At 38.8% G+C, this 25304-nt stretch overlaps 1 protein-coding gene across 10 annotated transcripts in view; it reads left to right on the forward strand.

Annotated features, from left to right (window-relative positions):
- DAB1 (DAB adaptor protein 1) overlaps window positions 1-25304 on the forward strand; it is a 483333-nt gene that overhangs the window by 325153 nt on the left and 132876 nt on the right. For 6 of the 10 annotated variants that reach the window (XM_075097522.1, XM_075097519.1, XM_075097516.1 and 3 more), the window contains one exon: window positions 12282-12394. The exons of 2 other annotated variants lie outside the window; for them this stretch is intronic. The gene's annotated coding sequence lies outside the window, so the exon portion shown is untranslated. Of the gene's footprint in view, window positions 1-1635; window positions 1759-12281; window positions 12395-13234; window positions 13471-25304 lie in introns of all 10 variants that reach the window. 2 more of the 10 variants (XM_075097518.1, XM_075097517.1) reach the window with 2 other exon arrangements.

The raw sequence follows: 25304 nt of genomic DNA on the forward strand, positions 1-25304 counted from the left end.
CTTGTTTTTTCCAGACAGCAGAAATCCAGGGAAGTGGTTCATATGCATCAATCTTCAAAATATTGCTCAAGCCTGTGTAGAGAACTCACTCTGTTCTTTATTGGAAAGATCATTTTTAGTTCAGAGAACAGATTGCAAATGACCTGTAAACATCATGGGTGGTTGATTCCGCTAATCAGTATTTTCAAATGGAACTTTCTGGTAGAGATAGGAAGACATACAGTATAGAGAAGGAAAATAGTACAGGTAGATATTATTTGTTTTGTGGATCCAGTAACAAGAATAAATTGTCTTGATGAATACAGTGTTGACTTTCTTCTTTGTGGCTGAAAGTGTGCACATAATTTGCACATACACGATGAGTAAAGCACCTATAATATCAATTGTAATGTCTGTAACGGAGTACCTCTGAAATTTTTTTTTCTTATTTTGGTGGAGTCTTTGGCTGCTTCACAGTGATTATTTATTTATTTATTATAAGAAGTACTCTTATGTTGAATGATAACAAATGTATTTCATTTTCATATGTGGACATACATTTTCGTGAGGGAGACTAGCATGAGATTTTTCCCAAGCCTGTCTATCGTTTGATTTGTTAGGAGAAACAGGCCTCAAGAAACCTCATGGAATTGAGCTGGTTTCCAAGAAATTAGGGTATGCATGATTTTTTTCTGCAAAAAAATGTTCAGGAGATCGGTGTAGGGTTACCGTTGTGTATTCAAACACTACTGGAAAAAAATAAACAAACTGGAACCAGGATTGCTGAGGATTCCTTCCTGTTTCAGATATGAGTGTTGCAGGTGTTAAATAAAAAGAGCAATTTAATCTTAAATTGTAATTAACAAGAATGGAAGTAGTTTGTAATCATTCTCTAGTTTTCGCTTTAATAAAATGTGAAGAAGTTCAGCCTAGAGTTACAGAAGATTGTTACACAGGTTTTGGTGACTGTTGATGTACTTCTGTTGGACTGCATCCTTAACATTTTAGTATCGCTGCATTAGATAAGATGCAGACGTGACAACATAGTGTATATGAATCTTGTGAAGTCCTTATGAGAGTCCTAATTGTTTCAGCAATTACTTCCTGTAACAAGTTGGCTACAGTGGATGCATCAGGGAGAGTGAAGTGCTCAGTAGAATGAATTGTGTATTCAGATATACTTTAGCTTGTACTTCAGTTGCAAAAACTGGAGAAAAATTTGTCTGCCTGTCTTGAAAGTATGGGGGATGATGTCTCGAGGAACAGTTCCAATGCCTGACAATTAATAACAGCACTTCCAAGACAAGCTTTTAGCAGAAGACAAGCATGTAGGTTACAGAGCAGTACAGAGAACAATGTATTTTTTGTGCTATTTCTGATATGTTGAGGTCAAATAATTAATGGGAGGACAATTGATAAGGATGATGCAAGTAGAAAAGTTCTTCTAAATATGAATGTCTTGCCTATATTTTTTATTGTTGTAATAAAAGCTTGAGATGTAGACATAGGAGACTGAAATGCTTTGCAACTTGTAGTAGAGTTCACAGAGTGTTTGGGTTTTTTTAACAAATTTTCTTTAAATGAAAAATGCTGGTGTAATGTTTTCGTAAGATGCTACTAATAACTTGTAATGATTCTTCATGCATCTTTGTGCAGTTATGTGAGAGGGATGATGATCTTAATCATGGTGCAGCAACTCAGTATGTCTGCAGTGCTATGAAAAGAGCTTGGAGATACAGGAGTTACAGCCACTCATTCTGAGGAGCAAATACTGTGTAGGTGAGTACTACAGCAGGGAGAAGGTCTAACTTACCTCTGGAATATTGAACTAGGCACAGGAGAACTGAATGCTTGTGAGCGTAGGAGTGTGTGGTTTGCAGCTGTTTTTCCTGAATGAAGGATGTTCTTTCTTTCTGCTTCTTTAAAGATTATTTTAAAGCTTATGAAAAATATCTTAATATATTATATATGCATTATATAAGAGATATAAAAGGTTTTCTGTAAAAGTAGGAATCTCTAACGACGACTGACTTACGATTTCATAACAATAAACAACACTTAGGAAGAGAAATTCTTTAGTTTTGGCACCCAGAAAACAGTCTTACTAAACCCTTCCACCTCCAATCTCACATGCCAAAGGTTACCTTTTTACAGTTAAAGAAGCCTATTACATTTTGTTGTAGCAGCCTTAGAAGTTATGCTATAGTGTACCCAATATTATTTCAAAAATATGTGGAAAACAGATTAGGAAAGAGTTACAGTACAGAAGAGAAACAGTTGCTATTATAGGTGTAATGTGAGAGCCAGGGCATCCCTTTCTTCACTGAATAATCATATATTTAACTAGGAACTTGTGAAACAGTGTAATGGTCTGTTAATCAGCTGGAGTGGGATACCTTTTAATTTTTGGTGTTTTCAAAGGTGTTATCTCTGGCCTAAGTCTTGGGGACCGTGTGTGTGTGTTATGTATTCTTTTGTTGAACAGTCCCGTCTTTCTGTAGTACAAAGGCGTACGTATTTCTAGAATTCAAAAACCTGGCATAATAATTTTGAATCCCCTCCTGCGAAAATTCTGATTGATCACTGATGTTTTTAACACACTAATTCTGTACTAATTCTGTAGAAGAATTCTTAGCATATGACAGAAATGTCTTGCTTATTTTGAAGAAGTGGAGTTCACGTACGTTCAGAACAATTTGTAAAACAGTTCCTTGTAAATCTTTGCAACTATTGTAAGTCAGACAATGCATTGTAATGGAGACTTTAGCCTTCTTCATATTCTGTGAAAGTTCTTCCATGTGTTTCTTCTATTTGTTTTGTTCTTGCATGATTTTCTGGCACTTGATGATGTTTGAAAGATTGTTGTCATGTTTCAGTACAAAGGTTTGGGTAGAAAACAGCTTTTCTGCTGTTACCTAATGTTAGCAGTTAACTTTTCTGGTGTTAGTCAGAGATGCTTTTCCTGCCTTTAGGTAATCTTCATATATTGTTGTTGATTTGGTTGTGTGTAGGAATGTGTTATGCTTAACGTAAAAAATGTTACTTGCTCTTGGTTTTGTGCTGTGGTAAAACAGATGTTCTCATGCTCTTGCTTAATGCTTTACGCTGTTCTGTAGCTGTAAATATTACAGATGGGTATTCCTTACTCAGGGGATTCAGTTCTCCCTTGTACCCAAGTGAACACTAAAAAAAGCTCTTCCTCTGCACAGAAACACGTAGGCCTGTAAGCTCTGCATTTGCTACTGACTTCAGCGCTTTCATATGTAGCGGATGTAGGTAGAAAATATAACACTGCTTTCTGAGATGGCCATCATAGCTTCCTAATTAGACATTTAGATTTTTTTTTTCTCTGGAGACAGAGCTTAAATGTTATGCATTAGCAATAATGCTTAAATTGATGAAGTGTAAAACTAGTGAAATGAGTTACAGGGAAAGGAAGTGAAAATATTATGAACGATATGCCCTAATTTATGTCGTCTTAGAAAAATAGTTTAATGAAATGAAGTATTTGAAATAATTCCGCTACAATACTCAACAAGAGGTACAGGAGTAATGGTAGGATGATCTTGCTTTTAACATATTAAGCAAAAGACAACTCCTGTTTTGTTTTGGGGAGGAAGCGTGACATCAAATCACATTGCATTGAGATCCATGTGCATCATCAAGACCAGATTCTTTTGTCCTTCCTATGGACAGGCTTATACCGCTGGGTTTAATTGAGTAGCTGTGACAGTAACTTCTACTATGTTCTTTGTGACCCTAACTAGAGGCAAATGAGATGCACGTTCTTCATGTTAGTTCTTAATCCCAATTTCCTGGGTACAATGAGTTAGCTCTCCTTTCCTTGTCTGGACACAGCACTTCTCTTATAGATGACTGTCTCCTTCCACTCTAACCTCCACCTCCCTTGAAGCCATTTTTGCCTCTTGACTCCCAGACTAAACCTCCCCATTCCTCCATTATTAAATAGCAGTCACAGATTCTTTTCTTCTGGTACTTGTGATACAAGACTTCATGTCAAAGTCTATTCCTCTTTTCTCTGGTCTGATTCTTGTATGTTCTGCATTCAAACCCAGCAGCTTGCTGGGTGCCTTAATGGAAAGATGAACCTCTTGCTGTCAGTTTCACTGTTTTGTGTCATTTCATTTCTGAGCAGTAATGACAGGGATAGCCCATTTTCCAGGACAATGCTTATAGGAATGTACATGCACATATTAGTTCCTTCTGGAGGCTGCAGGAGGGGTGATAAACCTAGAAGGATTTTAGTATAAAGGGGGAGTCACTGGACAAGTGTAAAATGGGGGAGAGCGTTTGTTGTTTTTTGGGGTTTTGTTTGTTTGTTCATGGGGTTTTTTAGGATTAGCAAGAGAAAGAGATCCATGATATGAAGACCAAATCTTACTCCCAGTTTCAAAACCCAGCAAGCTTTTCAAATGAAAGTTCATAATGATTATTTAACATTGTCAAAACACAATGTTTTCCTACCGTCTAAATCTTGGAAGTGATTCAACTCATTCCCTTTCCCTCATATCTTGAAAATCACTCTGAAGCTGACACACTCGATGTGTAAAATTATAGCCTGAACAGTTAAAAATCTGGCAAAGTTGCAAGCAATTGAAAGGAGACTCTTGCAGTGGGAAGTGCTGGGCAACTGTAATAATTGGTGTTGCTTCCTGCCCTACCTTTGAGTAAATTTAAATTACAGAATCACAGAATCCCACGTTGGAAGGGACCTTACTAGGAAGAGCACAGTCTAGACAAGATGGCCCAGCACCCTGTCCACCTGAGTCTTAAAAGTGTCCAGTGTGGCTGAGTTGACCACTTTCATGGGGAGATGATTACAATGGTTGACTGTCCTCACTGTGAAAAATTTGCCTCTTGTGTGCAATCGGAATCTCCCCAAGAGCAACTTGTGTCCATTCCTCCTTGTCCTCTCCATGTGACTCCTTGTAAAAAGGGAGTCTCCATCTTCTTTGTAGCTACCGCTTAAGTACTGGTACACGGTGATGAGATCCCCTCTGAGCCTTCCTTTTCTCAGGGCTGAACAAACCCAGCTCTCCCAGCCTATCCTCGTATGGCAGGCGTCCCAGTCCTTTGATCATCTTGGCCCTTCTCTGGACCCCTTCCAGCCTGTCCACATCCTTTTTGTATAGAGGGGACCAGAACTGTACACAGCACTCCAGGTGTGGCCTGACAAGCGCTGAGTAGTACATAGGTAACTTCTTTAAAGGGAATTATTTAGCAATGTTACTTTTCATAGCAGCATCTTAAATAAATTGCTCAAACTTTTCAGTGAGATATCTGACCTTGAGATAAAGATTGAAGAGGTAATTGAAAAAATGTCTTGTGTACAGAGTATGTACTCATTAAGGTACACCGTGTCTGGTCATTTCAGTCAGACAACTGAAGGAAAACACCTTCTATCAGCACATGTGATGGTGACTATTTTGAGAGCATGTGTTAGAGCTGATGACTGCTGTGAGGTAGAGTGCAAAGGTCATCGATACAAAGAGTCTTCTTGACTCCTGTTGACTGAGGAGAGCAGAATTTAAATTATCCTGGTGTTTGGGCCTTGGTGAGAAGAGGATTTGAAGTGTGAGGAGCTTGGAAAATTAATCCAGCTTGATGAACTCTTACACTTGGGAAGTGATTGAGAGCTTCTGAAGAAGGAGGAATGCTCTATGTGTAGTCACAGCACTTGGGCAAATTCAGATGCCATGCCTTTTGTATTTGTTTTGCAGTTCTAATGCTATGAAATTACCCTGCGGTGATTCATATGTGACTTACTAAAGTTTTCATAGCAATTTAGAAAGAATATAGTAATATGTATCTTCTGCCATGATACCAGTATTGACTGTTGACTTCAGTTTTCAGGAGCATATAAAAGTACCTCCGCCTCTGTCTTCTGTATTCAGGAAGGTATGGTGTTTTTAATGGCTAGACATGTAAGAAGCATTTTGCTTAGGTAAATGAGTTTGGGATGTGGTGTTGGAATTTAGGGGGAGGAAGATACATCAATAAAAGTAAAATTTTTCTTCTTGGGCCCTCACTGGAGAATTCAAGACATGAAAATACTAAGTGAGTGGAAATGTCATCCTTCTAAAACACATGAAATGCAAGGACTATGATAGAAGTGTTGTGCACTTTAAGGTATCTGAGTTACAAAGAAAGCTTGTAGTTCATGGAATTATATCTATGAGCCCTTTAATATACTCACGTTGCTCTTTATCTCCTACAGAGCATTGCAGAATTTGTTTCCCTGGAGGTGTCTGAAGTAAGGCTAGAAATATCCTACCTGATCTTTAATAATCCCTCACACACATGGTAATACTCCAGAATTGTACTATCATTGTATAATTTACACTTAAATCCTTTCATATCTGTGCTCCCACCCTCAAAATATCCTTTAGTGTAACACGGAGCCAGTGACTGCATATTTGAAATACCTTGGCCTTTTTGCCAGTTTAGACTCACCTGCTTAGACTGATTTATTGTGGGGTGGGGTTTTTTGGGTTTTTGTTTGTTTTTCAGAGAGTAAGACTGAAGACTACATTACTCCCATTATAGTTAATAGATTCAGGAAGTAATTTGCAGAACGGGAAACAGTGGATCTCATATAATAAAAGCACTGCCTAGGTAATTCATAAGGAAGATAAACTTGTATTGTTAAGCTTGCACATTTCACTCTTATTTGTAGGCCACATATTGCTCTCCTGTGCTTTCCACCATTAAGCAGTAATGTTACTGCATTAGTAAAAAAGCAGTGCTACTTTGCCTGGCTTTCAAAAACACACACAAAATCAAATAATGTATTTTACTGAATTATGAAGAACTGTGTTATTTGTTTACAACCGCTCACTTAGTTATTGCTCTCGGTGCTCCATGTTACAATTTAATTACTGCTCTGCATCTCTTGAGTTCGTGCAAGCTGGTGTGAGGCAGTGAAGGGACAAAGCAAAATGACTGGCAGTTAAGTGTTTCAATCAGTCAAGATACTGATTTATTTCTTTGAGGAGGAGTGTAAAGGAAATGAGAATGGCTGTTTTTTGTAGCTGATGCACTGAATAGTCATCATTTAGACTATGGAGGTCATACATACGAGTTGAAATAGTTCTTGAGAAAGGAGAAAAACCCACTAGAGTGTGCCTTGTCATCCACACTGCATGCAGACTTTGTGAAGCTTGCGATGTTCAGCATGTCCTGTAAAGGCAGCACAAAAGATAAGTCTGGAATCCTTTCACTTACAGGGTTTTCATCGCAAAAGAAGTTATATGAAGAATTAAAACATGGGGTGCTAGAATGTCTTTGTTGTCTGTCTAGTATATACAGCTGCACAGTTTTTAATTGTATTCAGGGTGATTTATGTGTTGATACTGTAGAATGTTTAAACTGGAATGCCACTTGGCTGACAAACAAATCCTGTGTCTTTGCAATGGGGCGAGTGGTATGAATATCTGTGAAAATGGATCCTTTTTGGAGTACAAATTATAACACAACTAGAGCAAAACTAGGAGTAAAAACATTGGAGGAATTTTATATCTCTGCTTTAAAAATATTCATAAGTATGCCTGAGATAGGAACAGATACATTAAAGTTTTCATTGCCTACTTTGATGCAATAGAAAGCACCAAATTTTACATTTCTCTTCCCACCTGGCTGAAATTTTTCCGTTTAGTAACAATTTTTTTTCTTACCTTGAAGTGCTGTTTTTAACCTGAAAAAAAAATCCTTTTTAGATAGTCAAAACAACAAATATTCTATAGCAAATCTGACAGCATTAGATGGTATTTGTAAGATAGAGAAAATTCAGCCAAATGAATGGTGTTTCATCATTTCTGTTGCCCAGTTCTCTATTCCATCTGAACTCATACAGACATAAAATCCAGAGGAAGCAAGCAGATAGTTTTAAATGAAATTAGGTCTTTTGATGACTTTAAATCTCCAGAGCCCACTGAAAATCTGTGCTCAACAATCACTGCTTTTACAGCAAGAAAGATACCTTACCTATCAAGAGATTGCTTTTGTGGGGTATTCCCTAGGAAGCTCACTATAGCCTAGCCTACATTTCATGTTCTTTTCCTAACCTAAATCCTGAGGTTTTCAAACAGTTTCATAAAATGTATGAAGTAAAATTTGATGGAAATGTGGCTATGTACATAAAAATAGAACTACTTTAAGAGAAGCTTTCACTGCTGACAACAGAGAAACTTTTCACTGTCATGGAAAACTGCATGGCTGAACTGCAGCTACTCTTGGTCGGAGGAGAAATTTCCAGCCTTGCTGCAAGATGCAGTCTGGGGAAGTGAAGGTATCTGTGGTATGAAATGATAAAAACAGCCCTTACTACTGGAGTGGCTGGATGGCAAAGGGGAAACCCCACTTCTTGATGATGCTGGTTTCTGGATTTTTAATATGTTACATGTCCTGCATCCAAATGAATTGGTATTTATTTCGATGACACCCATCAATACATGGATTTTTGAGACCTATTTTGTCTCTTTCTCAGGGAATGTGCAGGATATGGTGATGGATGTATGATCATGACTCTTTTGGAAGATGAAGGAGAAGAGAAAGTGTTCTGAGGGCAGGAAACAGAGCTAGTTCAGCATTTCTTTTCCCTTCTGCTTTTTTTCTGAGCTAACAGTCCATTCAGTCTGAATACAGATCTATTCTTAATGTGTTGAACTGCATTATTTAGCCCAGCACTGCAAGCCAAATTGTTATCCCTGGAGATAAAATTGCTAACTTGATTTAACAGAGCTTTGTTAATCTAGAATTGCATTTATATCTTCTCTTGGATCTGTCCACTGTACGTTCTTTGTGTTTATTAAGTATAATTTTGACAAAAAGACACAAGTATACATTAATAGCAGCTATTTAGCTAGCTCCTCAATGCCTGGGAGAAGGCTGTCGGGGAGACTCTTGTCTTGTAAGAAGCAGTTAGAACTTGCTATTAAGTCCTGTAGTGCCTGTGTTCGCACCACATCGATCCTTTAGAAGTGAGACACTGAAGAAGCAGATCTCTATTATGCTCCTTGGCTCTGAGTAATTACTGAGAAGTAAGGAGAAGAATACCCGAGTGTTTTATTCATAACCTGCTTAGTGGCTGCATTCCTTATTCCTTCATGTTTTGAATACCATTTGCTAGAATGACCAGTTGAATACACAACCGACTGGTGGCTAAAAAGATCTGCAGTGGTTAAAAATACTGTGAGGTGTGCTTACCGAGAGAGAGATCAGAGTACTCCCCTGGAAGATTATGGATAAAGATTATATAAAAGAGAGAATTTGCAAGTCTGGAATGTGTTTTTCCTACAATATCTATTTCCATTTTCTGTGAAATTACTTCAAAATTTTAGATTATTTCACATTTTGTTACAATCTCTCGGAGAGCAGATTTGAGATTTACAGTCTGAAAACAGGTTGCAGTGGCTCTCGATGATGTCTGGAGTATTTGCAAGGTTTTAGCAGCTGGTATGATGCAGATGAGTGATAAAACGAATAATAGCATTTATTATCGATGTTGCCATCCCATTTCCAGAACTGTGGAGGTGGATTGGGGCCCTCCTTCCCCTCAGGTTCTCTCAGTGGTGCTAGGCACTGCATAAAGCAGAAAACCCCCAAAACCTCTCTCTCTGAATGCCTGATAGTAGATACAATAGTTTTCTGATGAGGAAATACCAGAATGATGGGACTTCAGTTATTGACTAGTCAGTGGTGTCAGTGCTCAGATACCAACATCTTCTATCCCTTTCTTTCTCCTCCATTAAACCACACAATAAAAGGTGTTTTCGATGTGAAATTTTAACAACTAAGAATTGGCTTTGGAGAACTGTGTGGCCCTGTTTTAGGAGGGCAGCCTGGACTGCACCCCGCTCCTTCCCATGAAGACGCTTTTTTGGCAGAAAAGTGTAATGTTGTAGATAGGGTCAGAAATGGGATGAGTACAAGCTATTTGTGATTTAAGAATATTACGTGTGATAAAAATGATAATCCCAGTATTCAGTCTCGTGCATCAAGGAGAGACATGATGAGAGGCCACTCAAATGGCTTTTGCAGTAGTGTTTTGGGTGGATTATGCATGGAGCAAGACCAAGATTTACAAACAAGAAGCTGTATAATTGGCTTGTGGGACGAGCTCACAGACAGGCTGTGTAGCTGTTAAACTAATTTATGGATCAAGGTGTTCTTAATATTGTATGGAACTTGGTTGCTCAGTACTGGCTCTGAAGAGGGAGGGGAGAAAAGCTTTCAGAACTGCTATAACCTCTTAGCTTTCCTATTTTCTTCAAGTAGACCTTTCCAGGTTGAATTTTGCATGATGCTTGATCTGCTGCAGGGTCTGGCTACTGAGCAAACTAATCATCTCACCTGACATGAGTAAGACTTAACCATGGGCAAAAAGTCGTTCTGTAACAGGTTGTTGTAGCATCAGGCTTCTATTTGCAGGATTTCTTTCTGTATTTCTTAATGGAAAAAGGAAAAGTTCTGCATTACCTGTGACATGTTGAGCGTTTAAAGCTTTCTGCTCACTAACAGATTTTTAGTTTCTATTTTTTTTCCCCATAAACGTCTCTTCTTTCCTAAATTATTCTATCTCCTCAGAGCAATCTTCAGCAAAATGTGAAGACAGATTTACACCATAAGCAGTATATTGCCCTAAAGCTGAGATTTGCATTAAGGAAAACATGATTGTTGTGATGTAAGGACAAAAGGTGGTCTTGCCCATATTGCCGTGTTTTTCCATAATTTATGTGTTTCTTTCCTCTTCGTTTCAAAGGATTTCTTTCCAGTCAGGAGTTAAATGGACCCATTGAGTGTTTACATTTATGCAAATGATCATTGTGTCACTAGGGTTGCAACATTAAAAAAAGTGCCAGATATTTTACATGCCTTTGAGTATTAAAGTGGTTACAATTACCTACATAAAACGAGTTGCTTTATTAATTAATTAACTTGGAGAAAAAAGGCTAGTGACCCTCTGAAGGAATATCAATAACTGAAACATTAATTATGCAAATAAGAACTGTCTTTACTGTTCATTATTCATAGTTTAACATGAAAATTGCCTTTTAAAATAATGCTTCATTCATATATTTCAATAAATGTCTAATCTGCCTGGGCTGTCACTTGGATCTAGATTTTGAGACAAAGACTTTGCGGTGACATTGATACAGACAGACTGCTCGTTGCTTGTGGCACTTTATTCAAGTCACCAGTACCCAGTTCCTAATTGCTGGGCTGGTATTTTTTTGAAGGCTTGCTCTCTGAGGCAGCAATCCCCTTTGTGAATGAGTTCTTGCAAAATTTGTATTCAGTGAGACAGTTACTATTTCATAGGTGAGAAAGGGAGGGGAACAAGCAGCAAAACATTTGAAGAGCTTTTATGACTTCCTCGTGGTTTCAGTAGGGAGGCTGTAGCAGGGTTCTGAGTCCTGTTTGAGGCTGGTAAGTTGTGGGGTTGTCTTTTTCTTCAGCAAGTCAGTAGCCATAGTACCACGGCAAGCAAATACCATAAGAAAAACAAAGTGAGACCACATGTTTGATTACTCTGAACTTACGCGCTCAGTCAACTCACTGGTCCATTTTACATTTTGAAAATGTGACTATATGCGACCTGTCAAGTGCTGCAGGTGATTTCATGCAGATTGTGAGAATACCGTCCTTGTGAAGAGGTCTGCCTTTTTATTTTCTGAAGTTTCACAGGGTTTGTTAGCAAACTCTGAAGGATTTCTTTTTCATATCCCTAAAGACAACAGTCAAAGGTTTCCAGGTCTACTTCTCGCTCAGGTGTGTCTAAGTATTCCTACAACAGGAGAGAGAAGAGCAGCTGTGTTTTCTTTTTCATTAGCTAAAAGGCTGTGCTGCAAATAATCTTGTTTTTGTTTTGAGTGTGCAGACAAAAAGTAGTAGCTGTGCAGTCCCAGAAAATCTTTTACTCTCCACTCCCTGGACATTCAAACATACCCACTCATAAATGGAAGACATTAAGATTTCCTTTTTTCTCTTTAGTGCCCTAGAACTTGCTATGCCAGTAGCAGAAAGGGCTGATGAAGAAATATGTGTCCCCCACCCTTCCCTTGTAGCACGATGAATTGTGGAAGTCCTGATTGAAAATTCTAATCACAGCCTTGCAGTCCTTCAGATCACAACCCTTGACAGTTGATTCACTCCTTTTCATGCCTGCTCCCTCTGACTGCTTCTGGTGCCTCTTATGCATGAGTGTATCATTAGCACACAAAGCATGATGGATTGGTTGGGGTACCTCTATCCTTAGAACCTGGGAAATGCTTCTTTTTCAGAATCAAAGAACCTGTGTGTGACATCGTCATGAATGAGAGAAGAAAGTAATACAGTATTGGATGTGCCTGTTTGCTGCCACTGTTTAGAGAGAAAATGATGCATTATGGGGAATGTAAGTATATGGCCTGTTTGTTTGGGTTTTTTACTCCTCTCTAGCAAATGATGCAGAAAATCATGGATCTTAAGCAATGCACAAGCTGAGTCCTGGAAATGCATGGAAGTTGTAATACTTTTTGGAAGTCTGAACTGTAAACACTTCCAAAATTCTATTTAAAGATCAGCTTGTTTATGAAATCCCTTAACTTTGAGTGTGATCTGATGACCAAACTGATCAGGAATAATTGGCTTTGGTTCTGTGGACTTCATTCACTTCTGTGATTCTCCTGTATAGACCTTTTCTACAGGAAACTTTTGCAAATGTTTGCAACTGCTAATGCAGATGTTAAGCTTGCAAATGCTTTTATTCATCTCTGTGACTTGGCCTGTAATGTTTCAGTGAACAAGACAGTTAAGCTTTGGCTCCAGTGAAAGATTGATAGGAATAATTTTTGAATGTGGTATCAAAACAAAATGAAAGTATGTCAGGCTCAAATACAGAGCTCTGATGCGTCATGTGATCTTGTAATAAATGGAAGAGCACTACAAACCTGACAGATTTGCAAGAAAATGTTTTTGAATTTATGATGATTAATTTTCAAGATGAACTGCAATTAAAGAAAGGTTTTAGTAGATAGTTAGAGAAGGTAAGAGCAAGCAGTTTTCTGAAATGAAAACAAGCAGGTCATGATAAGGCTGCCTTCACTTTCATATCATGCTTTCTAAAATTTGTGCAGTGAGTAAATTGATATTATGGCTGCTGCAGCTGGCAATAACAGCTACTCATGCAAGTGTAACATCTCATGGAAATTCGACTTCTTGGATTTGTACTGTTGCTTTGTACTGGTTGTCTCAGAAACAGGAGTAACACAAAGCAGAACTGAAGATTTTCTACCAGGACTGGTGATTCTCTCTGAGGCATCAAAACAAAATAGCACTGAACCTTGTGAGGAAACAGAAGTAGCTCTGTAGTTCCTTGAAAGAAAACCAAACTTCTCTGAAACTCAACATGTCCATTCATCTTGAGCATTTGCCACTTGAAGATTTACTTTGTTTTGCATTAGGACAGTTAAATGCAAAGAATATTATTTGGTAAGATATAAACTGATTTATTTAAACATTGTTAGACGGTATTGGGCTAAAAATATACCTTGATACCCTTTATACTTAGCAAGAAGTCAGCCATACATGCCAAGAGCTTAAGTTTTATTTGTATTGATTTAGGTTTATTTTTAACGGTAGGGTTCTTTGCTTTACTTCGTTCCATTTCATTGTGTTTGCACAGATGCCTTGGCAATCGACAGGTGCAGAATAGCTGTATGCACCCATTAGTACAATGTAGCTGCTGGCAAACCTGATTTAATGGAGTGAATGAAGGAACTATACACTGGGACAGATCCTGGATCCAATGTAAATTGGCACAGCTCTGTTGCACCAGCATAGCTGTTTTGAAGTTGTTTGTTCCATGCTGTTACAGATCAGAAACTACATTAAACTGAGTGACAATTTGCATGTTAATTCTTTCTTCAGTTCTTCAAATTGCCACTTGAAGACTATCTTAAGTAGATACAGGCTTTTACACATACACACACGCACATACAGAGACCACCTAGTCAGTATATAAAGTAATATATTGAAACAGTGATATTGGTTTGCTGCTTATTTGGGCCTGTGTTTAGCAGTTTTTCCCTCTGCAAGGTCTCTTTCCTGTATCTAATGTCACTTGTAGTATCAATTCCTGCCAAATGCAAAAAGGTAAAATGGTATCACTTCCTAGCAAGTAGCCTTACTTTATTTCAAGAAACTGCATTGCTGTGAAAACTACTGTAACTTTTGCTCGTGTCAGTTTGTCTGCTTTTTTATTCAAAACTATAAAAATATGTATATATATGCGCTGAACTGGTGTTTCAGATGTTTATTTTAAAACTAGGTACTGAAATAAATATGTATGCATGTAATTAAATGAAAGTACTGCTAGTAGTTCATGCTTTGGCAGGACCTGATTGTGCTCAATATTTCTTTATATTGGGTATCTTTTTAACAACTGAGGCTGCATTTCCATGAGCAGCTCATTGCTGTTGAAATGGCAAGCCTTACCTGTCTCCTACACGTGCCGGACTGTTTTTTGTTGGGTCTCTCTGGTTTAACAGCAGAGAAGACACGTCTGTTAGAAGATGCGAGAAACTTTTTGAAAGAGAGGACATTAGGGAGGAAATGGGATGCATTGTGACTGAAGGTGAGAAAGAAAGGAATGAGATTTTATGGTGTGTTTGGACAGAGTCCTAGCTTTGTCTTAGGCCAGGTGTGAGCTTTCTGGTTGGACATGGGGCAAAAAGCTTTGGAAAGGATATGAGCCGCACTTTTTCAGAACAGGAAAAAAAAAAGTTTGAAGTATCAATGTTGTGTTATTTTGAAACAGCTAAAATGCATTTAAAAGGAGATGTTAGAGTTTTGATTAACACTATAAACTTGTAGATGGGAATGTATTATGTTGGTAAGGAGTTACATGGGAAACCCCAACAATTTTCTGTCAGCTGTTAATTTGAGGCACTTTGAGGACACCAGACCTGCAGCACCTTCTCATACGTTACCTTCTTCATCCTCAGCAGTCCTCCCTCTTCTCTGTTAAAGAAACACACTTGATGGTCCTAGAATTTTCCCTGGTGCCCTTGGGGCAGTCAGTATGCAGCTCAAAAGCAGTCTTTTGTCTGTAGATTATAATTTAAGTTCAATTGGTAGATAGTAGAAAAGAAAAATTCTAGAAGCCATTTTGGTGAGAAATAATTTTGAACAGGGGTTACTGTCTGAAGATAGATCTGAATGCACTTGCCCATTGATATTACATGTTTTCAGCAGAGATGCATGCCACAAACAAGGTCCCTATCTTACTGTGCATAGAGAGAAGAAAAATCAAAGCCCATCTATAGAGGTTAAGGATCCAAAGATAAAATGAGTATAGTAAGCGGGTGAAGGAAAATAATACCAAAATAGATGGAATGTATACTTTACAGTATATTGTGCTTGCTGCCTTTAGTGCACTTCATAATGGCTTTCAGATACAAACAAGTTGCTTTGGTCCTCAGTCATTAATATCAGGGATTGGTTTTGCCCACTGAGATTCCCAAAGAATAACCAAAATCATTCTGAAACTGCATGTTCTTTTCCTCCAACTAAACCTAATGTCTGTGCTGGGGGGCAGCAGTCTGTCCTTTGCAGATGCTTGCAGTTGTGTGTTTTATCAGGAACCGTAGACAGGGAATGCCTGTGTTTTGTGCTTGTCCAGAGTGCATGTCCCTTTTCAGATGGAATCAGTATTTTTAGGGGGAGTATCTTTCATTAGCACATACATATTTTCATGTGTTCAGTAGAGATCAGCATTAATTAGTTTCTCAAAATTAAAATACATATGCATTTCCAAAAGTTGAAGTGCACTAGGTGAGACTTTCAAAACATCCATAAGAAATTTCACCATGCTGCTTCTGTCATTTATATGCCTTCCTTTGAATGTCACAATCCTGGTATCTAAAATGCGTCAGATTATGTTCTGTATCACTTAGCTGGATAGCCTATACATTTACTGCTTACTATTGCGAAGCGTTACACAGTCATCCTACATGGGCTTGTTTATACTGGAGCCGTTTTCCATTCCCACTGAATGCTTTGTCCCCTGCTATGGAATTGCCAGTAAACTATTGATAATTCACTTTCACCAAAACCTGATTTTTTCACAATCTTAGTTTGTTTTAGGAATGATAATACTCTGGAAGACTTTCATGATCATGACTGATTGGTTACACTGTGGCATTTACATTTGGACAGAATTCAAAGTTTCTTAAGCATAAATATTCACAAACATATGATGTCTCATGTGAATGTGTTGTTTAGTGATTCTGATGTCTGTTAGCACCTGACACGAAGTGACCAGAAGTGTATTCATTACTTTCAGTAACAATTGGATTGTATCTCTTTTGCAGTTTCTGTCACATTTAGCTATCAAATAACCTGTAGTTATTTACCATCTGAGCCGATAAAGCTTTACAAGTTTTGGAAGTTAATTCAGAGAACATCTGAGTTGTACTGAAGAAGTTCTATATGTAGTGGGCTGGATTATACTTAAGAGTGTAATTTGTCTTAAGGGTGATTGTCTTAAGGATTTCTATTGTATGTAGTTACACACAAAATATAGTGATCTAAAGGCATTAGCAAAGTAGGGATTTTTTTTTTTATAATCTTTTCTCAGTTCTGTGTTTTGCATGTGTTAGATTTTTCTGATACGTTTTAATCAATGAAATTTCATCTAAGTATTGTGTTACATTAGCATCATCAGAAAAGATGTCATAAAATGCATGTAAGGATGTATCCAAATTACTCTTTATTACTGTGTATAGCTGCAGTTCTGGCCTTTGTAGCTGTATGAAAGTTAACTTTAGGCAGCAGGAGTACTGCTCATGGGCCAACTGTGACAGCTCGGGTCTCAAGGAGACTATGCAAGCCTGCCCACCGCTGTCAGTGCTCACTCTTCACAACCTTATCTTGGCTAGTTCAGGGTCTGACTTAGTTATATTCACACGAGCTGCAGTCCTATTACCTAGACTTATGTGTAGATGATTCTTCCTGGAACTGGAGATTTAAAATGCAAACTCATCAAATTTTAATGTAGCTGAAACTAAGCTAGTTTATGGCTCTTCTGTGTGGTCTTGTGGTGATCCTGTTTGTGAGGGTTCTCTTGCCTCCAACTGCCAGCTGACAGTGACACGTGTGCTGAGTTTCATTGACTTGTCTGGGGCTTTGCACAGCACTGGAATTGGTTTGAAGAAAGAGCTGCAAGATTTTTAATTTTTTTAAAAATATCCTGTAAATATGCTTCACTAAATAAACAATGTGGTTTCTGTTTTTCAAATTTTAAGAAATACAGATTTCCTGATGTCCTTTGCTTGCAAATCTACGGTGAAGGAGGCTTCTTATTTACGAAATAAGATGATATTTATGGTAACTGTAATGCAAGTAACTTCTTAGTACAAAATAGAAAATACTTGTAAAACTATATTGATGTTTGTCATTAGTATTCTGAATCCTATCAAGACGTGCCTAAATTATATTCACCTCAGTGACATAACTTTTTGACATTTACAGATGGGCCTTTGACTTCATAGTTTGTGACCTGCATATCCTGGGCTGTATCAAATCTGGAATCTGCAGTTTGAAGATGGAGTCCATCTGTGTGTGCAAAAAAAACCCCCTATAAATTTATTTTTAATAGTTCACTATAAATAATGTTTATACCTTAAGATAGTTCCCATCTGTGATGTGTTACCAGTATTGATACAGTTATTAGATTAGAATTATTAGTTATTAGAGTATTAGAAATAATTTGAATTAAAGAGTCGTCATAAGTTACAGACCTTATGTAAAAACTTCTGAAGATAATGGAAAGACTCACGTTGGAGTTAGCTGACTTTGATCTCACTGTATGTTATTTCTTCTGATAATGAAGGCTGTGGTTGTGCAGCCTAGTATGCATGAACCACATTGTAAGAATGAGGATTTAGGATTTTAGGATTTGTCTAATATTCTGATATGTATCGTCATTGGATAAAATGAGCTAAGTCGTTAATGGAGATTTTAGTTTGCCTCTTGATTGGAGGAATATTTTTCTTCCGAAGACTGAGCATAGAGTATTTAATCAGGTTTTGTATGTATTGAAATTTTCTATTTGGCAATCAAGCAGCTCATACACACACTCTACTTGCTCAAAGGGAAATTTGCATACTTGAAAGTTTTGTGAAGAGACTTGCATGTTCGTAAAGTTGACCATGTAAACTCAGTGTATGTGCCTTGTGGTGATTGCTGGGAAAATAAGAAGTGCCAAGAAAGCAGAATTTCCATCCTGCTGTGCCATTGTTTGGTGTCAGTTATGAAATCATTTTTACAAAAGGTGATTCAATATTCTGGCTTCCTTTTTAACTTGTATCTTGGCAAATACAGGCAGACCAATCAAAAGAGACACTGTCTGGTTACATATGAAGTCAAGGTTTGTGCTTTCCCAAGGAAACATGGATTTCTATATAGACTATTTTACACTACCTGGGTTTGTTAGATATTAAAAATGTGATCCATAATAAAAATGAGACAAATGTTTTGGTATGTTCATCTGTTAAGCAATAATCAGTGTGGCCTGTCTTAAATGGTCTAGACTTCCATTTTAACATCTAGTGACAAAGTGGAAAGGCTGTACAAATGTATGGTACTTTAATTAATAGGGGCAGTATTAAGCTTTGAAAGTCCTCTGGAGCTTTTGTCTCTGTTGGAGCACACTCTGTGTTGTGAATCTTCCCTAATAGTTAAAGCAAATGAACTAAAATAGCCTTTGGGCTATTTTGTTGCACCGAGTTGTTGGGAAAAAATTAATCCTGTGCCATTTTGCATTTGCTGTCTGTGAATCAAACTGTGAAAGCTAATTTAAAAACTTTCACACTTGGCTTGAATGAGGACTGCCAGTGCTTGGAGAACGTTAAATTGAATGCAATTAGCTCGCAGTGGGCTAGCTTAGATATACCCATCAGCCTCAAAGTGCCCAGACTTAATGACTGCTCTGATAAACTAACACAGAGGTTACAGAAAAGAATTTAAAGGCATTGAGTTTCTACCAAAACCTTACCCTGTATAGAACTGGTCATTGAAACCAAAATAGTTTGTACACTGAGGGGTAGGGACCCCTCTTGCAGAGTGGTGAGGGCCTGTGGAAAGTTAGATACAGCACAGTGCTGCATCCATGAAAGGGAAACGAAACAACTGATGAAGCTGCTGAGAAATTTTAAAGGCATAAATAATGTAAGTATAATACCTTGTAAAATAAATAAAATACTATTTATAGTCTCTGAAGTAGTTGGGTGTCATAGATATTTGAAGAAGAGAGAGCTGGTGCAGCTATGGTAGAGTGAAGTCCTGGGATGTTTTAGGGAATGATGGCTGTACTGGTGCTAGTGTTTTAGTTTGGAAAAATAATGTGGTTTTGAAGTTAATCTCTTAATTGTATCTGTTTTATCAAGTGCTGCATCAACCTGTAATGAAGATATGAGGTCCAAATTTAATTGATAAAGTGAAATTCCATGCTCAGTGTGGGAGTTCCTAGTAGCTTTCAGACTGCATGTGAGCAGATCTCTGCAGATGCTCTAGAGCTAGGGATTTTAGGAAAAGGGCTGAAGAAGAAAAAGGTGATGAACAGTTTAAGTTGTGAGAAGAGTTATCTGCAATGACATTGGCTGCTACTCTGAGTATAATGCCTCATCTCTTGGAAGATGTGATGTTTGTCAGCCACAGTGGACTCTGGCTTTTGGGATACCATTTTTCCATTATAACATGTCAGAATATGTGTTTGGTTTCTCACTCCATTTTCTTGGAGAAGACTGCCTGCAGAGTTTTATCTCCAGGTGCTGAGTGACATCTCGACTCAAGTTATTCTGTGAGGGTTGTAGTAAGTGACCACTGAACTTCCCAGTGGAGAGAGACCCTGATGGTAAATTGAAAAGAACTGAGTCTGTAAATTAGCATTTTACATGTCATCCATTCTTATGTGAGTTGTGCAGACAACATTTTTAGTTAATGAACCCAGCCATAAGGACTATACACATTTAGCATGTTTACAGTGGTAGCGTCCAGCCAAAAACTTCCATTAATTCTTTTTGCATGGATACTGTGTGCGAGAGTGCATACATTTATGTGTGGATTTGTATATATGTGTACACTATTAGTGTTATGCAGAGTTAAGGCATGTATAGTCATTCAAAAAGAACCACTGGAAAAGTTTCATTATGCGTGTAAATATATTCAGCAGAATACTTAGCCCTTTAATGTGAAGAAAGGAAAAACTATGCCATTTCACATGAGGAATCTTTGAAGCTATAGTATATGCACAGTCTGTTTTCTGCCCTTCCTTTCTTGAAATTGTTGCCGGAAATATTATGGTGGCATGCAAAGGCTTTGCTCTAAGTTTAATTTTAAACTTAATTTGCCTGAGTGCTGTCAGAGTATTTTTAAATAGACAGTAAAATTGGAACTTGGTAATATTTGGCACTCATTTTCAGTAGAAATGGCATTCAGGATACAACTTTGGCCTCACAAGTAAAATAAGATGAAGTCACAGATGTTAATGATGATTTTTAAATATTGTCAAGAACATGTAAATATAACTTTTGCCTTGATTTGGTTAGTTATATGGGCAGCAGTGGGGAGGGTTTGTAACAGTCATATACAAAGCAAGCCGTGAATGAACTCTTTCAATCTGTTAATCCAAATGTTCTTGAATGGATAAAAATAGAATCAAATTACTGCACATATAAAAATCTGGGAATTACTTACTGAGCTTCAAACAATTGTTCTTCCAACAATATTCTGAATATTCTTGTGTTTTGGTCTCAAATAGACTGGCAGAGGGTTACTTTGTTGCTAAAAGGCTAGGCATCCTCCCCTGTGTTTGCTTATGCTCTGGTAACATCAGTTGTTCTTCAGTTACACTTCAGTCCTGATAGGAAGGCTAAGTCTTGATGGAAAAAAAAAAAAATTAAAGGCTTTTATTAATATGAAGTATTTGCTTTGAGAAGGTCTTCAACCTGTTAATACATTTGCTGCCAGTATAGCTTTCTCTTAAATTGTGGCCACCTTTGTGAAGGTCACCGTGGATCTGTCTCGGTTTTTCTCCTTGCGTTGTTTCGGAGCCGTTCAGCTCTGATGGGAGGCCGTCCCCAGCCTCGTGGTGCTGACTCCGGTGCAGGTTCAGTCCCTGCGGGTGGACCCAGCGACAGAACCGATACGCTTGCTTCTGCTCTTATCAGAGCCACAGCATTATAGCAGAGCAAAGCATAAATCACAACGGGACATCTCTGCTGTGGGTCTGAAGGCATGTGTTCCGTTCAAAGTCATTAATCTGGAGAAAATAAAAGGAAAATAAAACCCCGTCCAGAACATAGACAGATGTCCTTTCTTGCCTATTTGAACCAGAGGCTGTATTGCAGGTGTTCTGAACTTGCCCTCACAACCCCTCTGTCATCATCTTGGGCAGTTACAAGATTTTGAGCTAGCGTCCTTGCGGGAAACTAATCTGGCAAACAGTCTTGCCTTCTTCAACCAGGCTGCTTCTCAGTGTAGCCTGGTGCCGGATGTGCGCAGCAGCAGTTTTATTCCCAGTTGGTCAGTTTGCTCAGGTCAGCCCTGTCGATTGACTTGCCAGAACTTGTAGGACAAGCACCCTGCCGCCCTGCTTTCTTGTCAGTGCTGTACGTGAAACCAGCTGGCTCAGGAGTGAGCATGGTACTTTGTTGTGCATTTGAGGTGGTGGTAGATAGAGTACAGTCAGTCTTCAGTGGTGTATAATTTGTGGAGAGGGGCTGAAAGATAAGAGAGAAGCTTTTTTTTTTCTGTTGGCTGAATGTCACGTTTCCCAAGGAAAGTCTTTGGCTCAAAGATGGACTACTGTGCCTTTGTGTGTTTGCTTGGTTTGTTTTATTTAAGAAAGTAGTCCATTGCTTATAATAATAGAAGCCCTCTGTGAGCATTCAGGGCCTCAAGACTGTTTTATCTTTCCAAACACTTTTTGATACTGTTTTGACACAAACAGACCTGAAAGTCACACTTACAATTGGACCTCCTGTTTTTCTTTCCTGTCCTCTGCCAGTCTTGTTAGAGAGAGAGTCACTTCTGCCAGACTGTTGCCGCATATTGCTAAAGTAACTTTTGCAGCAGTAGGTGCTGAAAGAATGCAGCTTGCAAGCCAGGTTCCACTGTTGCAGTACACCTGTGTTGCCTCTTTCTCCGGTATGTTATTGCGCACGTACATAAAAATGTAAGTTACTGTTACAGAGCCAAGCACATCAGTAAAGAAATGCTAAAATTAATATTGTCCAGATGGAAGATAACTGAATGCAAATCGTGTATGCAGTCACCTAGTAAGTTTTCTTTCCATGTAAGGTCTTAGTGCAAAAGAACAGACCTGTGCTGGAGGATCAAAATCAGCACTGCAGATAAAGGCAGTCACTGTCTTCAGGAAACTTTGTTGCTTAGTGAGCATGGCAGGAGGAGGAAGGGATGACTGTATGCCTCAGGGCAGCAGGACAAGGTCTTGGAGATTGAACTGTGTGTATCATTGCTTTTGCTATGTGGTGTGGAAGATTGCAGCTCTAATAGATGTACTTTGGTTTGATAAAGTTATAAGAAGCTAAAATGAGAATTCATAAGGGGAAATGTCAAGCAACTTTTAACAACACGTGATGTTACCAAACACCATTATAATTAAACCAAAATACCTTGTCAGTAACCAAAATAGGAAAATCTCTACAAAAATGACCAAAAAGGCTAATAAAATTCTTGTAAGAATGTTATTGTTGTGTTTTGGGCTACTGTAATGTGCATTTCTTTGAATGGATTACCAGAGTTAATGCATTGAATATGATGAATTTTAGCTACTATGTAGCCACATGTAGCTTCTGTATATCTACAAAATAGAAGTGTAGTGTTTTATGTGACTGTGATTGGAAATTAATCCAGAAGGTTTGTCGATGATACAAAACTGGGAGGTGTGGCTGATACACCAGAAGGTTGTGCTGCCACCCAACGAGACCTGGACAGGCTGGAGAGCTGGGCCGAGGGGAACCTCATGAAATTCAACAAAAGCAAGTGCAGGGTCCTGCACCTGGGGAGGAACAACCCCAGGCACCAGTACAGGCTGGGGTTGACCTGCTGGAAAGCAGCTCTGCTGAGAAGGACCTGGGAGTGCTGGTGGACAGCGAGTTGACCGTGAGCTGGCAACGTGGCCTTGTGGCCCAGAAGGCCAACGGTATCCTGGGGTGCATTAAAAGGAGTGTGGCCAGCATGTCAAGGGAGGTTATCCTCCCCCCTCTATTCCACCTGTGTGAGGCCACATCTGGAGTACTACATCCAGTTCTGGATTCCTCATTTCAAGAGGGAGAGAGAACTACTGGAGAGAGTCCAGTGGAGAGCTACCAAGATGATCAGGGGACAGAAGCATCTCTCTTACGAGAAAAGGCTGAGACGCTGGGGTTTGTTAAGCCCGGATAAGAGAAAACCAAGGGGGGATTTTATCAATGCTTATAAATATCTAAAGGGTAGGTGTCAAGAGGATGGGGCCAGACTCTTTTCAGTGGTGCCCTATGACAGGACAAGGGGCAATGGACACAAACTGGAACGCAGGAAGTTCCACCTCAATATGAGGCAAAACTTCTTTCCTGTGAGGGTGCCAGAGCAGTGGCACAGGCTGCCCAGGGAGGCTGTGGAGTCCCCTTCCCTGGAGACATTCAAACCCCACCTGGATGCGTCCCTGTCCCCCCTGCTCTCAGTGCGCCTGCTGAAGCAGAGGGGTTGGACAAGGTGATCTCCAGAGGTCCCTTCCAACACCTACCATTCTGTGAAAGCTCATAAGCATAGTTTGCAAAAGCAGTATTTTTTAGACAAGGAATCCAGCTTTTCTTACCTGATCTGATATGTCGGTAGTCTTTTTTCATTGACTATTTCTAGGCACTATTTTGTACTGTTACTATTACCAGTGTCATAATCTGGAATCTGGCCTTCTTGCTGTGTTTTTGGAAAAAATATATCTGAAGATGGAACACAGGATGCATGTTTTTAAAACAAACAAACAAACCAACCCCACCTCTGTGCTGTTTTAAAATTAACGAATGTGATGTATCTTGGGCTTTTAAAAATCTAAGCAGGATGAAGAATTCAGTGCAGATGATATTGCAGAAAAGCTTTGCAAGAGGAGGGCAATCAAGTAGGGATAATTAGAGTTACTATTTAAATATGCAGAAAGCAAAAAGCTTATCTGGAAAAGCAGAGTGAAGTTTTAACAGCATAAGACTAATGTAAGAATGATTTGCAAGCAATAAAATCACATCTCCCTGACTGTGTAAGTACAAAATAATAAGCAATATTGAATAATGGAAACTGTGATAGTCTGGGTTATAAACCCAGTGGTATGTGATTTTACCATTAGATCTTACCTGAAGGGGATAGATTGATTGGTTTAGCACTGATAGAGTTGAGCTGTATGAGGATTACAGGTATTTGTAATGTGTGCGCAGTAAGGGACAGGAGTAATTGCTCAAGATAATCTCTTAGCAGTTAACTCGGAATAATGATATGAAGCTGGCGCAACCTCTGTTCTCGGGTTTTACTTCTTCCTCCGAATCAGTCTGAATGTATGAATGTCTCTGAAGGAAGGAGATGTGAGTCTTACTGCTGGCGTCATTTTAAAAGTCTGAAGAACAGCAGAAGAATGTTAAGAACAAATCCTCCTTGGCAGAGAAATGGATAGAATGGTTGTCAAGTTCTTAATCATCTCTGGTTTTTGTAACGCTCTCATTATTTTCATTACTTAATTTGAGTGGGTAAGACAAACATCATGTCTTCCAAAACTAATATTATTGCTTCCTGCTCTATAATCTGTGGAATTGAACAAAAAAAACCAAAGCAACCAAACCAAAACAAGGCAAAATGTTGAAGTGACACATGGGCAGTAACTTCGTTGAATGTGTATTTATCTGAATGGCTTTAGTTGGGCATCATCTGCAGTCTCATCATATTGTACTGAGAGCCTGTCTGATTTCACAAACTGGGCAAGGCCAGGCCTACTTAATGCTGGGCGTCATGAGGAAGCTCCCAAGGCACTGCTGGAAACACTGCCATTCAGGAGCTAACGTTTTTACCTGGGGCTTAGCTAGAGGGCACGTGGCTGTCCAGGGTGCCCTGCTCAAAGGAGAAATAGAGCCGCAGGCCTGACCACTGGTAGTTATTTGATTTCCCATGGTCCTTTCACAAGGGCATGGGTGCTTAACCCAATGGTCCTGGCTACCTTCCAAGTAGAGTAATTAAATTTTGCATTCCTAAATTCCCTCTCAATTTAATTGGATTAGGTA

This window comes from Phalacrocorax aristotelis, chromosome 6, assembly GCF_949628215.1.
Source record: "Phalacrocorax aristotelis chromosome 6, bGulAri2.1, whole genome shotgun sequence".
NCBI lineage: Eukaryota > Metazoa > Chordata > Aves > Suliformes > Phalacrocoracidae > Phalacrocorax > Phalacrocorax aristotelis.